At 39.2% G+C, this 13147-nt stretch overlaps 1 protein-coding gene across 18 annotated transcripts in view; it reads right to left on the reverse strand.

The window, feature by feature from the left end:
* The window catches only part of DLG2 (discs large MAGUK scaffold protein 2), a gene marked incomplete at both ends in the record, with an annotated part of 1956162 nt that overhangs the window by 401993 nt on the left and 1541022 nt on the right, over nt 1-13147 (reverse strand). The gene's annotated exons all lie outside the window — the stretch shown is intronic.

A 13147-nucleotide genomic window follows, 5' to 3' on the forward strand; every position in this document is an offset into this window, starting at 1 on the left:
TAAAATACTTCTTTCTGCGGATGAAAGAGGGTTATAAAAACAAACCAAAACACCAGTACAAAGCTTTGAGTCCACCAAGACAAAGCTTTGAGTGACTCTGTCTCCTTATTCCTGGAATGTATGTAGATACATACATATCATGGGAGCTTGGTTCACACATTCTGTGTATGACTCACAGTGGCACAATTCAATTTGATCTGGGTTTTATGATGTTTGGATCATCACTTAAGCTATAATCCTTATCCCTTAATAGTAAAGTCACATTTGTAAAAGGTTTGGAGTATTTCATTTAAGTCTCACATGGAGATACAAGGAGATAAGGCATAAGAACATTATAACAAAGAATAACACTACAACAAAGAAGGAAATCTGTTAATCCTCATTCTTCTCTGGAATTAGGACTCTGAAGTCTTGTCTGCACTGCATCCCTAGAAAATCTTCTGCTGTTTCTAGCCTAATTTGCCCAAATGCAAAGTAGACTGCTGGATGTGATGATATATCAGATATTTGATAACTCAAATATCATGTTAATTTTTTTCATAATAAAGAATGGCACCCAAATAAATTAAAATTAGGAAATTATTTCAAGGCAGTTCCTTCAGAGATGACATATGCAAGACCAGGGAATGGTAATGATATTTCCTGCTGTAAAAGTCACAGGAATTATCTAACACAGGCTTGACCTTTGATAGTTCTGACTCTCTTCCAAGCTCAGGGTGAAAAGTGTTGATGTAGCTTTTAGTTTTCTCTTGTGGCCAAATAATTTTGTTACCACAGTATTTTGAGATCCATCCATCCATCCATCCATCCATCCATCCATCCATCCATCTGGCACTCCAATAGTTTTCTGGACTCAACCCACTTAACTATGCCATGAATTACACAACATATTACACAATAAAATTTCTAAGAGGAGTTAAACAACTACCATCAGCTTTTATCTTTGTACACCTGAAAAGTTAGAAAGATGAGTTTCAGTTTTAATTACAGTCACCAACATTTATGAATAGCTAAGGATATTTAATACTTCTGAGATATAAGAAGTCTGGTATTATGTTCCTCATTTGAAAATGAGAAAACTGGGGTTTGGAAAAGTTAAGTTTCATGCTCAAATCAACCAGTTTAATAATGTATTTATACTTTCCCATACTTGCCCATGCTTATGCTGCTTCCACTACTTTACACAACTATTGAGAAAGAAAAAGAGTCATAATCAGTTATCTGATATCCTCTAGGAAAAGAATGGATGAAAAATGAGGAAAATATGTCTCTCTGGGAAAGCAAATTCACTACTGCTTGGGTTCCAGTAGGAAAAGAAACTTTAGCAAATCATTCGTTAAGCATAGTCTGTGCTTAGGGGATCACTTCATAATTTCAAAATAGGTTAAAACCCAGGAGGTACCCTTATGAGTTTTAAGCCTAGTAGGGGAGAGAAACTCTTAAACATGAAACAAGGAGAAAATTACAAGTATTAAGAAGTATCAAAGGTATTTGATAAGTTATATCAAGAAGGAATTCTGGAAATTTGTATGTACCACTGTCCTATAAAATCTTTACGGTAATGGGGGCCTCCCTGGTGGTGTAAGGGGTTAAGACACAACCTATGAAGCTATCTGCAGCCACTGCAGCACGAGTTTGATCCCTTGCCAGGGAGATACCCACATGGCACACCAGAACTCGCCTGACTCGCCCGCTACTCCCCTCAGCAGTGTATTTCAGTCAGTCTGTCCGTTCGGTTCCCCACTCTGTCTCTGGTGAAGCCTCTCACCCTCCCCACCTCTGGCCTGTACCCCAGTTCTTGTATGCATAAATAAATAAATCTTTAAAAAAAAAACCCTATACTGTAATGCTAGTCACCAGAGAGAGTGGGGATCAGAACAGGCAGACTGTAGTGGCTGGCTATAGCTTGATAACGCTGTCTTTAGCCCCTGCATCATAGAGGCCCTACATATTTTTTTTTTTAAATAAAATTTTAAAACAGTACAATGAAGTAGATCTTAATCCTTATTTACAGATTAAAGTAAAATCAGGATCAGTAATAGCTCAGGTCATATAGATAGCTAGAACTAATATTTATTTATTTAAAGATTTATTTATTTATGCATACAAAAGCTGGGGTACAGGCCAGAGATGCCGGAGGAGGGGGAGAGGATTCACCAGAGACAGAGCGGGGAACAGAACAGGCAGACTGACAAAATACACTGCTGAGGGGAGCAGTGGGCATGGCAGGAGAGGTCTGCTTTGCCATGTGGGTTGCTCCCTGACTGGCCGGGGATCAAACTCATGCTGCAGAGGCTGCGGATAGCTTCATAGTGTGGTGTTTAACCCCTTGAGCCACCAGGGAGGCCTTAGAGCTAATATTTAAATGGAACTATCTTCTTTAAATTATATCAGTCTTTTACCAAGGAGAGGGACTTGCGGACAAACAAGGACCTCAGGGGTGAAAAAAAATGATAAGGGGAAGAGATGTTTACACATTTTCATATCATGCAGCATTGATATTGCAATGCAGTTTCCCATCAATGTGCATGATTAATGCTTGATCTCAGGAAAATTCTCCATTTACAAAATTGAATAGGCTGTGAAAAGCAAGGCTCTCTTCCAAGTAGCTTAGAAGAAAAAAAATTCCCAAGTCTTGACGAGCATGGAAATCCCTCAACCTGATGAGGTTACTCTTTTCCCATCAGTTTTGATCATAATTGATAAAAATCACTGAAACTGAATCAAAATAGTGTTATTATTTTTCCACAAATCAGTTGCTTATTCTTTGGTTCTGAAATTGTGTAGCTGTAAACTCAATGAATTCATAACAATTTCAACATTCTGTCACATCCACTAGACGATATGCCTGCTGAGGACAGGAAATTTTTTTTCCAAAGATTTTATTTTTATGTCTTTTTTCAAAGATTTTATTGCTATTTATTTATGCATACAAGAACTTGGGTGTAGACCGTAAGTGCAAGGGGTGAGAGGATTCACCAGATTCAAAGTGGAGAGCAGAACAGGCAGATCCACTGAAATATACTGCTGAGGGGAGCAGCAGGCGAGACAAGAGAGGTCTGCTGCTCCATATGTGGGTAGCTCCCTGGCCGGGGATAGAACTCATGTCCAGTGGCCGGTGATAGCTTGATAGTGTTAAGACTTTAACCCCTGCACCACGAGGGAGGTCCCCAGAATTGGTCTTTTTAAAACTTTTATTGATTTTTCTCAAATGTCTCAGTAGAAAATCTAGCATATACTGGATACCCAGTAAACACTTCGTTGAATGAAAGAATAACTAAAAGGTTGATTAGTCAAATAAATGACTGACTGAATGAATGGATGGATGATGCCTGTCTCCCGTAAAGTTCTTGAGCATTCTGATTTTCCTTATAACAGGCAGGGGCCTTTACCATCGGCGATCCCTCAGATGCTGACATCTTAAAAGCATACTTCAGTGGAGTAAACATTTACCAGGACCGGGAATCATTAGAAGAGATTAAATAAAGGATAGAGACCACTGGCTGCTTTCCTGGTAATAGAGGGGCATCTGGCCTACGGCTTGGGATATGGATGTGTTCTTTCTTTAAACTCTCTTATAATTGGCCAGAAGAGGAAGTAAACAGAAATCCTAATGGAATTTGAGGGCCTCTGAGGAACTAGCAATATATGCAGAGAGAAACAGCAGATTCAGTTTGGCTATATAAAGATGGATGTCTCAAGATGAATAAACTAATTAAAGCTGAAAAATGATGCCCAGAGCAATCTTCTTCATTCCCTAATCTCCGCAGACGTGCCACTTCCCAGGTCACAACAAGGAAAGGTAAAGACATAATGAAAATCATTCTATATAAGTGATTCAGTTCAAGGTCAAATGCAACATCCAGTAAATATTCATCACATGAGAATGAAACTGTACTCACGTGATGAACAAATAACCATAAAACCTCCCTATGTCTTCTGTCTGGACTCATGTTTGTGAATAATAAACAAGATAGGAAGGATCTCCTCCGTCAATGAGACTAAAATGATGTGGCTGGGATGTCTTTGACATCTTTTGTTGAGGTCGAATGGTCTATGGTGAGAGTATGGGGCCGGAGCTAGGTATCTGGGTTACAGTTAAACTTCCCAGACACATGATTTAGACAAGCCAGTTACTTAAGTCCTGTCTGTAAAGTAGGGTAAGTGATCCTTATCCAGCCTTCCTCATAAAAATTAAAGGGACAAATATCCACAAGATGACTTTATAAATTGTAATGTACTGTACAAACATAAACCTAGTATCTTCAGGGTAAACAGAAAAAGAAAAAAAGGAAAGAAATGAATGTGATACTCATGGGGGAAGGGGATAAGAGTGGGCAAATCAGGTACTGGGGTCAAGTGCATGGTGGAGAAAACTAGACTTTTGATGGGGATCATAACGTAGCATCTAGAGATGCTAAACTATAATGCTGCATCCGTGAAGCCTATATATAGTATTTGCAACTTTAATGCATTTTTGAAAAGAGTAAAAAGAAGAGGAGGGGGAAGTTTGTGGAGATAGGAGGGAGAAGGAAAAAAATATAGCCAATAAGAAAAGTCAGGAAAAGGAATTGGGTGAGAAGATGGGTAGGAAATATCAGTGAAAGGAAGGATTTCAAAATTCTGGTACCAAATGACACAGAAACATTAATTCAAAAGGGCGCCTGCACCCCTATGTTTATAGCAGCACTGTTTACAATAGCTAAGCTATGGAAACCACCCACGTGCCCAAAAATAGGTGACTGGAACAAGAAGATGTGGTGAATATATATAATGGAATATTACTCAGCCATCAAAAAGATAAACTCATGTAATTTGCAGCAACATGGATGGAGCTGGAAGGGATCATGCTCAGCGAAATAAGTCAGGAAGAAAAAGAAAAAATACCGGATGGTTTCACTCATAGCAGGAGTTTAGAAAACCTAAATAAGGTACCAGGAAAAAGACTAATTATAATAAAGTAAAAATCAAAAATCAACAAGCAGCTAGCTATAAACCAGAGACACACTACGATGGAGGGAGGGGCGGAGAGAAGAAGGACTAGGGTCAAAATAAGGGGGGGGTGCAATTGTATGGGGACTGTAACCAAAATGAAAATGCATACATTGTGCAAAAATGAAAAATGATCTAAGAATTATATAAAATAAAATATTAAAAAAAAACAAAATTCTGGTACACAGGCAGATAAGTAAGCAAATGCACACAGCAAACAAAACACAATGGAACAATCAAATAGATCAGAGATTAGATCTAGAAAATCACATCTGTGCAGAGGCCATGTAGCTCTGATAAGGAACTCGAAGCCTTCATCAGATGGTCCCTCCAGAGGACACAGAGTCAACCACAAATCAGCCTCCTTATCATTTGGAAATGGCAAGCTCCACTGAATATATGTAGCTTGAGCCTGTGCTCATCTCAGAAAGACACTCAGATTTGTGATCATTGCTTATGCAGCCATTGATGGTGGTCTTTTCTTTGCCACCCCCACCCCCAACTTCAGTTAGGACATCATGAGTCACTTTTTTACAGCACTTAGCACAGGTTACATATTTATATCTGTTCACATGATTGTTTGATTACTGTCTGCTTCTTCACACCAGAGTGAGGGCAGAGGTAATATCAGCATGGCTCACCATTATATCCCCAGTTGAATTTTTTAATTGATCATAAACAGATTAGTGTCAGCAAGAGCCATCTAAATTCTAGGAAAGAGACTAGAAAGAGGGCGCCATTTAAAGAGGAATAATGACATAATTTTTTTATTCATTTTTGTGTAGAAGAACTGGGGTACAGGCCAGAGATGCAGGGGGTGAGAGGATTCACCAGAGACAGAGTGGGGAGAAGAACAGGCAGATCTGCTGAAATACACTGCTGAGGGGAGCAGTGGGCGAGACAGGAGAGGTCTGCTGCACCTTATGTGGATCAATTCACTGTCCCAGGATCAAACTCAGGCTGCAGTGGCTGGTGATAGCTGATAGCACTGAGACTTTAACCTCTAGGCCACCAGGGAAGCCCCATGAATAATGATGTAAATTGAAGGAGGAAGTTGTTGCTAGGATTAAAATTAGGAACCTTGTACTGATAAGTCTTTATGACAAAACGGCCAACTAAATGTTGACTATGAAACAATGTTTTCTGTATTTATTTTCACTAACCTAATAGTTATAACAGATGCTTCTTTTATTCCTTCTTGGCTAACTAGCTCCTCAGTGTCCTCTCAATCAAGATCATAGAGACTGTATTATTGTTAACATTAATAATTACTTGCATTGGTTAAAAGGAGCAATTTTCTAGTTGAATATTTTGTAGCACACTGTTTCAAGTATATTTAATTATGTGATTCTGAAAAGGAAGTTTTTTTTTTTAACAATTTACATTAAAGCCTTTATTAAACTAATTTATTAAAAACTAAAATGATTTCCAAGGAAGACACATGAGATGATGAAAAGTAATCATGTTGGCACTTATTGCCCAGGCAATAAGGACTGTTTATGGGAATTCCCTGAATCAAAATCCCCCTTGCTTCTGTGGCATCTCTCTAAGATAAACCCAGCGACTTGGCACTCGGCAGCCTCCATGTGCAAGTCCACTGAATAGAAAAGTCCCCTAGCTTTTGATAACCAGACTCCTGCTGACGTTCACTTTCAGGTTTTGTCCTCATCCTGAAGGGTGAAAAAGACGCCAACAGTATGAGTATATTTTCACTACTTCTAATCCAAATTCATTCGTAAACAAAATCAAACTAGGTGGTCATTCTACTTTTGTTAACTTTTTTTTTAATAGAGGCATGTTTATTTATTTATTTTTATTTGTTTGTTTGTTTGTTTATTCATGCACTGGGTACAGTCAGAAGTGTGGGAGGGTGAGAGAATTCACCAGAGCCAGAGCGGGGAGCAGAGCAGGCAGAAGGACCGAAGTACACTGCTGAGGGGAGCAGCGGGCGGCAGGAGAGGTCTGCGCGCCATGTGGGACCCTCCTCCGGTGGCCGGGGAGCAGCCGGGGATCGAACCAGCGCCGCAGAGGTCGCGGGTAGCTTCGCAACCCGGTGCTCAACCACTGTGCCACCGGGGAGGCCCCATTGTTAACTTTCTTACATGAAAAATGTGGTTTTTCTTTTTACTATGATAAGAGAAACCGTACAAATCCCCCAAATCATACTGAGATTGGCACTGAATTTCAATGCCTCACTTAGGCTTCCAAATTTATCAGCTTGTAATAACAAAACATATAGTACCCAGGAGGTAAGAAAGAATAGTGACTTATCTGATACTATTAATTATGTAATAATTAATGTTATATTTTTAGCATTTGAATAAAGAAGATATAAGTTTTCAACTTTAAAGTCTATCTCTGAACTGCCTGCTTTTATGATGGAGTGCACAATAATTTTTATTTAATGACTTTCCTATTTTCTCTCTTTTAAGGAAGCATTTTTTTTTTTAGGGAATAATAATGATGGCAACAGTTGATGTCTATATGTCTTTACCTGGAGAATGGTAAATCTAAAATCTCAATGTCATCTTCCCAAATCTTTTTTTACTGTTTTACTTAAAATTCTAATTTGAAAACTCTCTACTATATAAGCTATTGAACACTGTCTTTAAACATTTGTAATTTCAACAGCAGATGGCATTAGAAATCCAGTTCCTGTAAGAAGGTTAGAATTCTGTGTACTGGTAGCCCTTAAATATGCCCTAGCTCTCTGCAGCCTCAGCATTTTTCAGCACTGATTAGTATTTGGCAATCCTTAAAGTTCATGGTGATGACACCTTTTATATTTTCAGCTCTACACATGTGAGGGAAAAAGATTACAAGTCCTAGAAAAGGACGTCTTATCCACTGGAAAAAAAGCAGCAGTAGGCCAACAGAAATAGGGCTCAGATAAATGAACTGCCAGCCCACCTAGAAGCAGAAGTGGGTATGAGCAGAAATCAAATCAAAACACAAGGTGGTGCACTGGGGTTCTATGCTGGCCCCCAGTGTATCCCCTGAGGGTTAAGCTCTGAAAGTTCCTCTCCCCTACAGGGATGGCAGGAGGGGGTCTATAAATCCCCTTATTCCAAGCAGGTAGGATCCCTCACCAGGTGACCTAGTTGTAAAAGTGAGGTTGGAACTCTTATCCAGAGCTTTCTCACCCAAGAGGTTTGTCTGTCTTTATTGAACTGTAAATCATAAGAAAACATTTTTTTTTTTTTTTTGGGGTGGGGATGACATTTTTCAAGCATTTCTAAATATCAAATAGCTATTATCATTTTAATTTTCCTATATTTTCTCTAAATAAACTTTTCACATGACAGGACAGGAAAATAAAGATGACTACTAAGCACACTGTTTTAATATATTCAAAAAATACAAAAATTCTCTCTACTTTACTTGCCTATCTGATTTGGTAAGGTCAGTTTCTCTGGTAGACAGAAGTTCAATTTTTGACCACTGATCCCCACAACTAATACCCTGAATAACATTTCTCCTTCAGGTCCTGGTATTTCTCAGTATACCGGGCCCCTTGATTTCTCTAGGAAATATCACTTAGCCCCACATTCAGGATCAGGTGCAGAAGTCTGTGGGAGGAAGCTGAGCATTCACACTACAAATTCTGAAAGATGGCTGGGTCTGTGCATGCGCACGAAAGCCACTGCCCAAAGGGACAGCAGTCCTGGACCCGAATAAGTCCCGAAGTCAGACTTTGACATCCTGCAAAACCGAAAACTAAGTTAGATATGGAAAGAATCTAAGACACTGTTGTTTAACTCATTTCATCACTTTGTATGCAAGGGAAGAGATCTGCTCAGTATCATACAGTAAGAGATGTCAGACATAAACCTAAAACTGGGTCTCCTGACTGTTAAGACTAAGACGTGAGCCTCCCTGGTGGCACAAGGTGTTAAGCACAGCATGTGAAGCTATCCACAGCCTCTGCAGCATGAGTTCCATCCCCAGCCAGGGAGCTACACACATGGCACAGCAGACCTCTCCTGTCTCGCCCATGGCTCCCCTCAGCAGTGTATTTCAGTAGATCTGCCTGTTCTGTTCCCTGCTCTGTCTCTTGTGAATCCTCTCACCCCCTACATCTCTGGCCTGTACCCCAGTTCTTGTATGCATAAATAAATAAATCTTAAAAAAAAAGACTAAGATGCTTCCACTTTTTACTATGACCATATATTGTAGAATATATGGGCATGTAGATTAAGGAGACTGTTTTAAGTCAGTATCATCCTGTGGAATCTAAAGCAGATTAGCTATAAGTAAGCTCCCACACAGGCAGAAATAATTGGGCAGACAGAAAGAGAGTAAATGAGTCGAGTCAAGTTCCTGCTCCCAGAGTGTTCCCTGGAAAGACTCTGGTTCTTGCCAAAAAAGGAAACAACAGAGGCTCTCTGGTCTCAGTGGTGCCATGATCTTGAGAGCCTGGAGTAGTCTCAGAGTGTGGGCAGAGTCTTTTGTGCCAAACCAAGGTCCAAGGTTATCCTGGCAAAGACAGGCCTGTGCCACCGCAGATCAGTTAACCTACAAGAATGGGTTCCTTTCCATGTACTTGGTTATAGAGAAGACCACTTTTTGGTTCTTTGGATACTCACAAATTTCTGGATTTGGGAGAGATTTTTGGTTCGGATCAATTAGACAAACTATTTACCCCCTAAAGAATTCCTTTTATGTTTATCTTTTTTGAATGCTGAGTAATATTCCATGGTATATATGTACCACATCTTCTTGATCCAGTCATAGCAGGAATCTAGAAAACTTAAATAAGGGACCAGGAAAATGAATAACTATAAGAAAGTGAAAATCAAAATCAACAAAAAACTATGAACCAGAGACACAATATGGGGAGTAGGGGACGGGAGGGGAGGGATTAGGGTCAAAATAAGGGGGTTGCAATTGTATGGGGAATATAAAAATAAAATTTATTATTAAAAAAAAAAAAGAATTCCTTTTATGGGCCTCCCCAGTGGCGCAGCAGTTGAGCGCTGGGTTGCGAAGCTGCCTGCAGCCTCTTCAGCGCCGGTTTGATATCCGGCCACTGGGCGAGTGTCCCACATGGCGCACAGACCTCTCCTGCCGCCCGCTGCTCCCCTCAGCAGTGTACTTCGTCAGTCTGCCTGTTCTGTTCCCCACTCTGGCTATGGTGAATTCTCTCACCCTCCCGCGCTTCTGACCATACCCAGTGCTCGTATAAATAAATAAATAAATAAATAAATAAATAAATAAATAAATAAATAAATAAATCCTTAAAAAAAAAAAAAAGAATTCCTTTTATAATATCCCAGGAGATGGCCTTCTGGATTTGTGTTAAGTGCTACTGGCATTGGGCAGCTTGCATGTCAACACCTTCGAGTGCAGCTCTTTCATTGATATGAAACATTTGTTATTAGAAAATTCTGATCTATATTGTTAAATAATTTTTCAAATGATCCTCTAAGGTAAGATAAATCAAAATGTATACCCTCTATTGGATGAAAAGAGGCTATTTGAGTAGCTGAAGTTATTTAGTCTTTGTAGTGTTAGCAAAGTACTTCTAGATTTTATATTTTTCTTTTTTAACCTCTGCTAGTTTCAAATATATTCCTTAAAATTCAATTTGTGGCACCACCTGAGGATTGTATTTGCCTGCTCAGAAACAATCACTTTTAAACATTTGTTTTAATTCTAGTGGTTATCTCCAGATGCCAAAAATATCCTTGAACTAGAGTGATTTCCTAAATTCTATTTTGCTCCCAGAATTACCTCTTTCCTTGAGAATAGTCATATCTGTGTGTGTGTTTGTGTTTTAATCTTGTTTCTGTCAATTTTTAGGTAACTTGATCCATTCATATTTAAGAGTGCAGTAGTAAAAAGACTACAGGATGTGTCATTTGTAAAAGAAAAGCTTTTTCTTTTTTTTTAAGCTTCATTTATTTATGCATACAAGAACTGGGGTACAGGCCAGAGGTGTGGGGGCTGAGAGAATTCATCAGAGACAGAGCAGGGAACAGAACAGGCAGACTGACTGAAATGCACTGCTGAGGGACCAGCAGGGAGACAAGAGAGGTCTGCTGTGTCATGTGGGTAGCTTCCTGGCCGGGGATGGAACTCATGCTGTGGTGGCTGTGGATAGCTTCATAGGTTGTGTCTTAATCCCTTGCGCCACCAGGGAGGCCCAGGAAAAACTTTTTCATTGAAAGATTTCAGGTTAGATGAGCAAACTGATGCATGTGCAGGGTTTTCTATGGGGGACAATACTCCAACCAACTTAGATAAGTTCCTCAGAAGGTTAATTCTGTTTCTTTAGGGAAGAACTTTGGTTTCCTGACTGGTGGTGAGTTACTTGCCTGGCAGCTGTTCTGTAAGCAGAGTACGTTTGCTGGGGGGTGGCGGGGGGTGTTCTTTAGTTCTATTCTCAGATTCTACCCTCAATCCCATCTGCTGTCACTGTCTTGAAATCTCTATGCAGATCTGTTCTTCTGTGAGCTGTAGGCCCCTCAATACAATGGTGCTGCATGGTGGTGTGGTTTTTGTGGGTGGCAACCCAGAACACAATTGCAGAAGATACATTCAGATGGACTGGGACATACAAGGTGCCTCTGGAGTCACACAGCACCTGGTAGGGGAGCTGGGTGCTCAGCACCCTTCCATCTGCTTTTTGTCACCCAGAAGAGCGATGGCTTCTTTTGACTTTTGATGCCCTGCCCATGTGTTTGACCATCATAGGACTGTCCCTTTTGTAGTCCAACTTCCTTTTAATGAAGTCTCAGGAGGAAGAGTAGATTAAGGGGTGGGTTACGTCTATCATAACAAGGAACTCACACTGTTAATGGGGATCTTATTCAGCCTCGTTATGTCTGGCTTAGTTATAGATGATTCAGATATCAATTTAAAAAACAGCAGTAACTCCAGGTAGATGCTTAATTAGGCAATTTTATTTTCTTCATGGTTCAAATTTACTGGAAATCTAAAATATATTCACTTATTTTATGTCAAATAAATAGCAACTTAGGTGAAATATATATAAACACGTGGGCTTTTAAATTGCATTCATTTTAAAAATATCCCATTGTAACTGTCTTTCACAAAAACATTAGGAAGGAGAATTTTGAAATAATGAAATATCCAATTTCAGCTAATTGCCTATACTCAGTTATATCACATCTTAATGGGAAACCTGCTAAAGACCCATTGGCCTATGCAAATGAAAAACAACTTTGCCACTATGAATTCTGTAGCTATGATTGTATACCACTTTATCTCCCTATTTGATGGCCAGTCAACTTAATGAGCTTCATTGCTCTGGGTTTTGCAGAAAATAACTGAGGTAGAGGCTTCTAAATATTCTGATAATGCAAAATGATTTCTACTTCAAACATTTATATCTAGAAATATTTGACATATATATGGATGTGTGTATGTATGTATGCATGTATGTATGTATGCATGTGTGTATGTATGCATTTGTATATGTATTCATGTATAAACCCCAGTGTTCAAAGGGTCTTCAAATTAATCTAGGATGTAAAAATAAAAGTTTTGTTTTTCCAGAACACTTAGACTACATGTATAGCCAACTAGAATTTATGAAGGTTCTAACATATACTTGCTATTTTTACAAAAAAATTGGTGAGTTCTGTGCTACTCTGTACTTGGGTTGAGGAAATCCTATGCTTAGGGAGGTAAAGGGTCCTGTTTAAGATTAGTAACAACAGATGCAGAGGCCAGGATTGAAATCTACTTCTTTGATTCCACAGTAAGTTTTCTTTCATGACTGAAGGAAATAGCATATTTTTTCATAGTGCTTTGTTTTCTGGATATGAGACAAATGACTTATACCAGTTGGAACAATAGTGCATAGCAGAGAATGCCATTTTTTGTTTTTCGGAAAAGGAGTCACTCTTTTGTTATGAAGTCAGAATCAGTGATTGCATTTACTACAGAGGTTGTTTCTCTCACATGAAAAACAGTGCAAAATACTAAGAAATGCTTATAGCAAATGACTAATAATTTTTGGTTAGCAAGAAGACAGAAAAAGGGGAGAAATAGTTTGCAAAGAAAATCCCATTATTTAGCATAGCTGGAATAAGTCTATTTTGTGTGATGAACAAAATGTAGACTAGTAGGCACTCTGCACCCTGCCAAGGAACAGGAAGTCAAGTAGGGGCAAGTGGTGAGCTTAGCC

The sequence above is a fragment of the Talpa europaea genome (genome assembly GCF_964194135.1).
Source record: "Talpa europaea genome assembly, chromosome: 1".
In the NCBI taxonomy this organism is placed as follows: domain Eukaryota; kingdom Metazoa; phylum Chordata; class Mammalia; order Eulipotyphla; family Talpidae; genus Talpa; species Talpa europaea.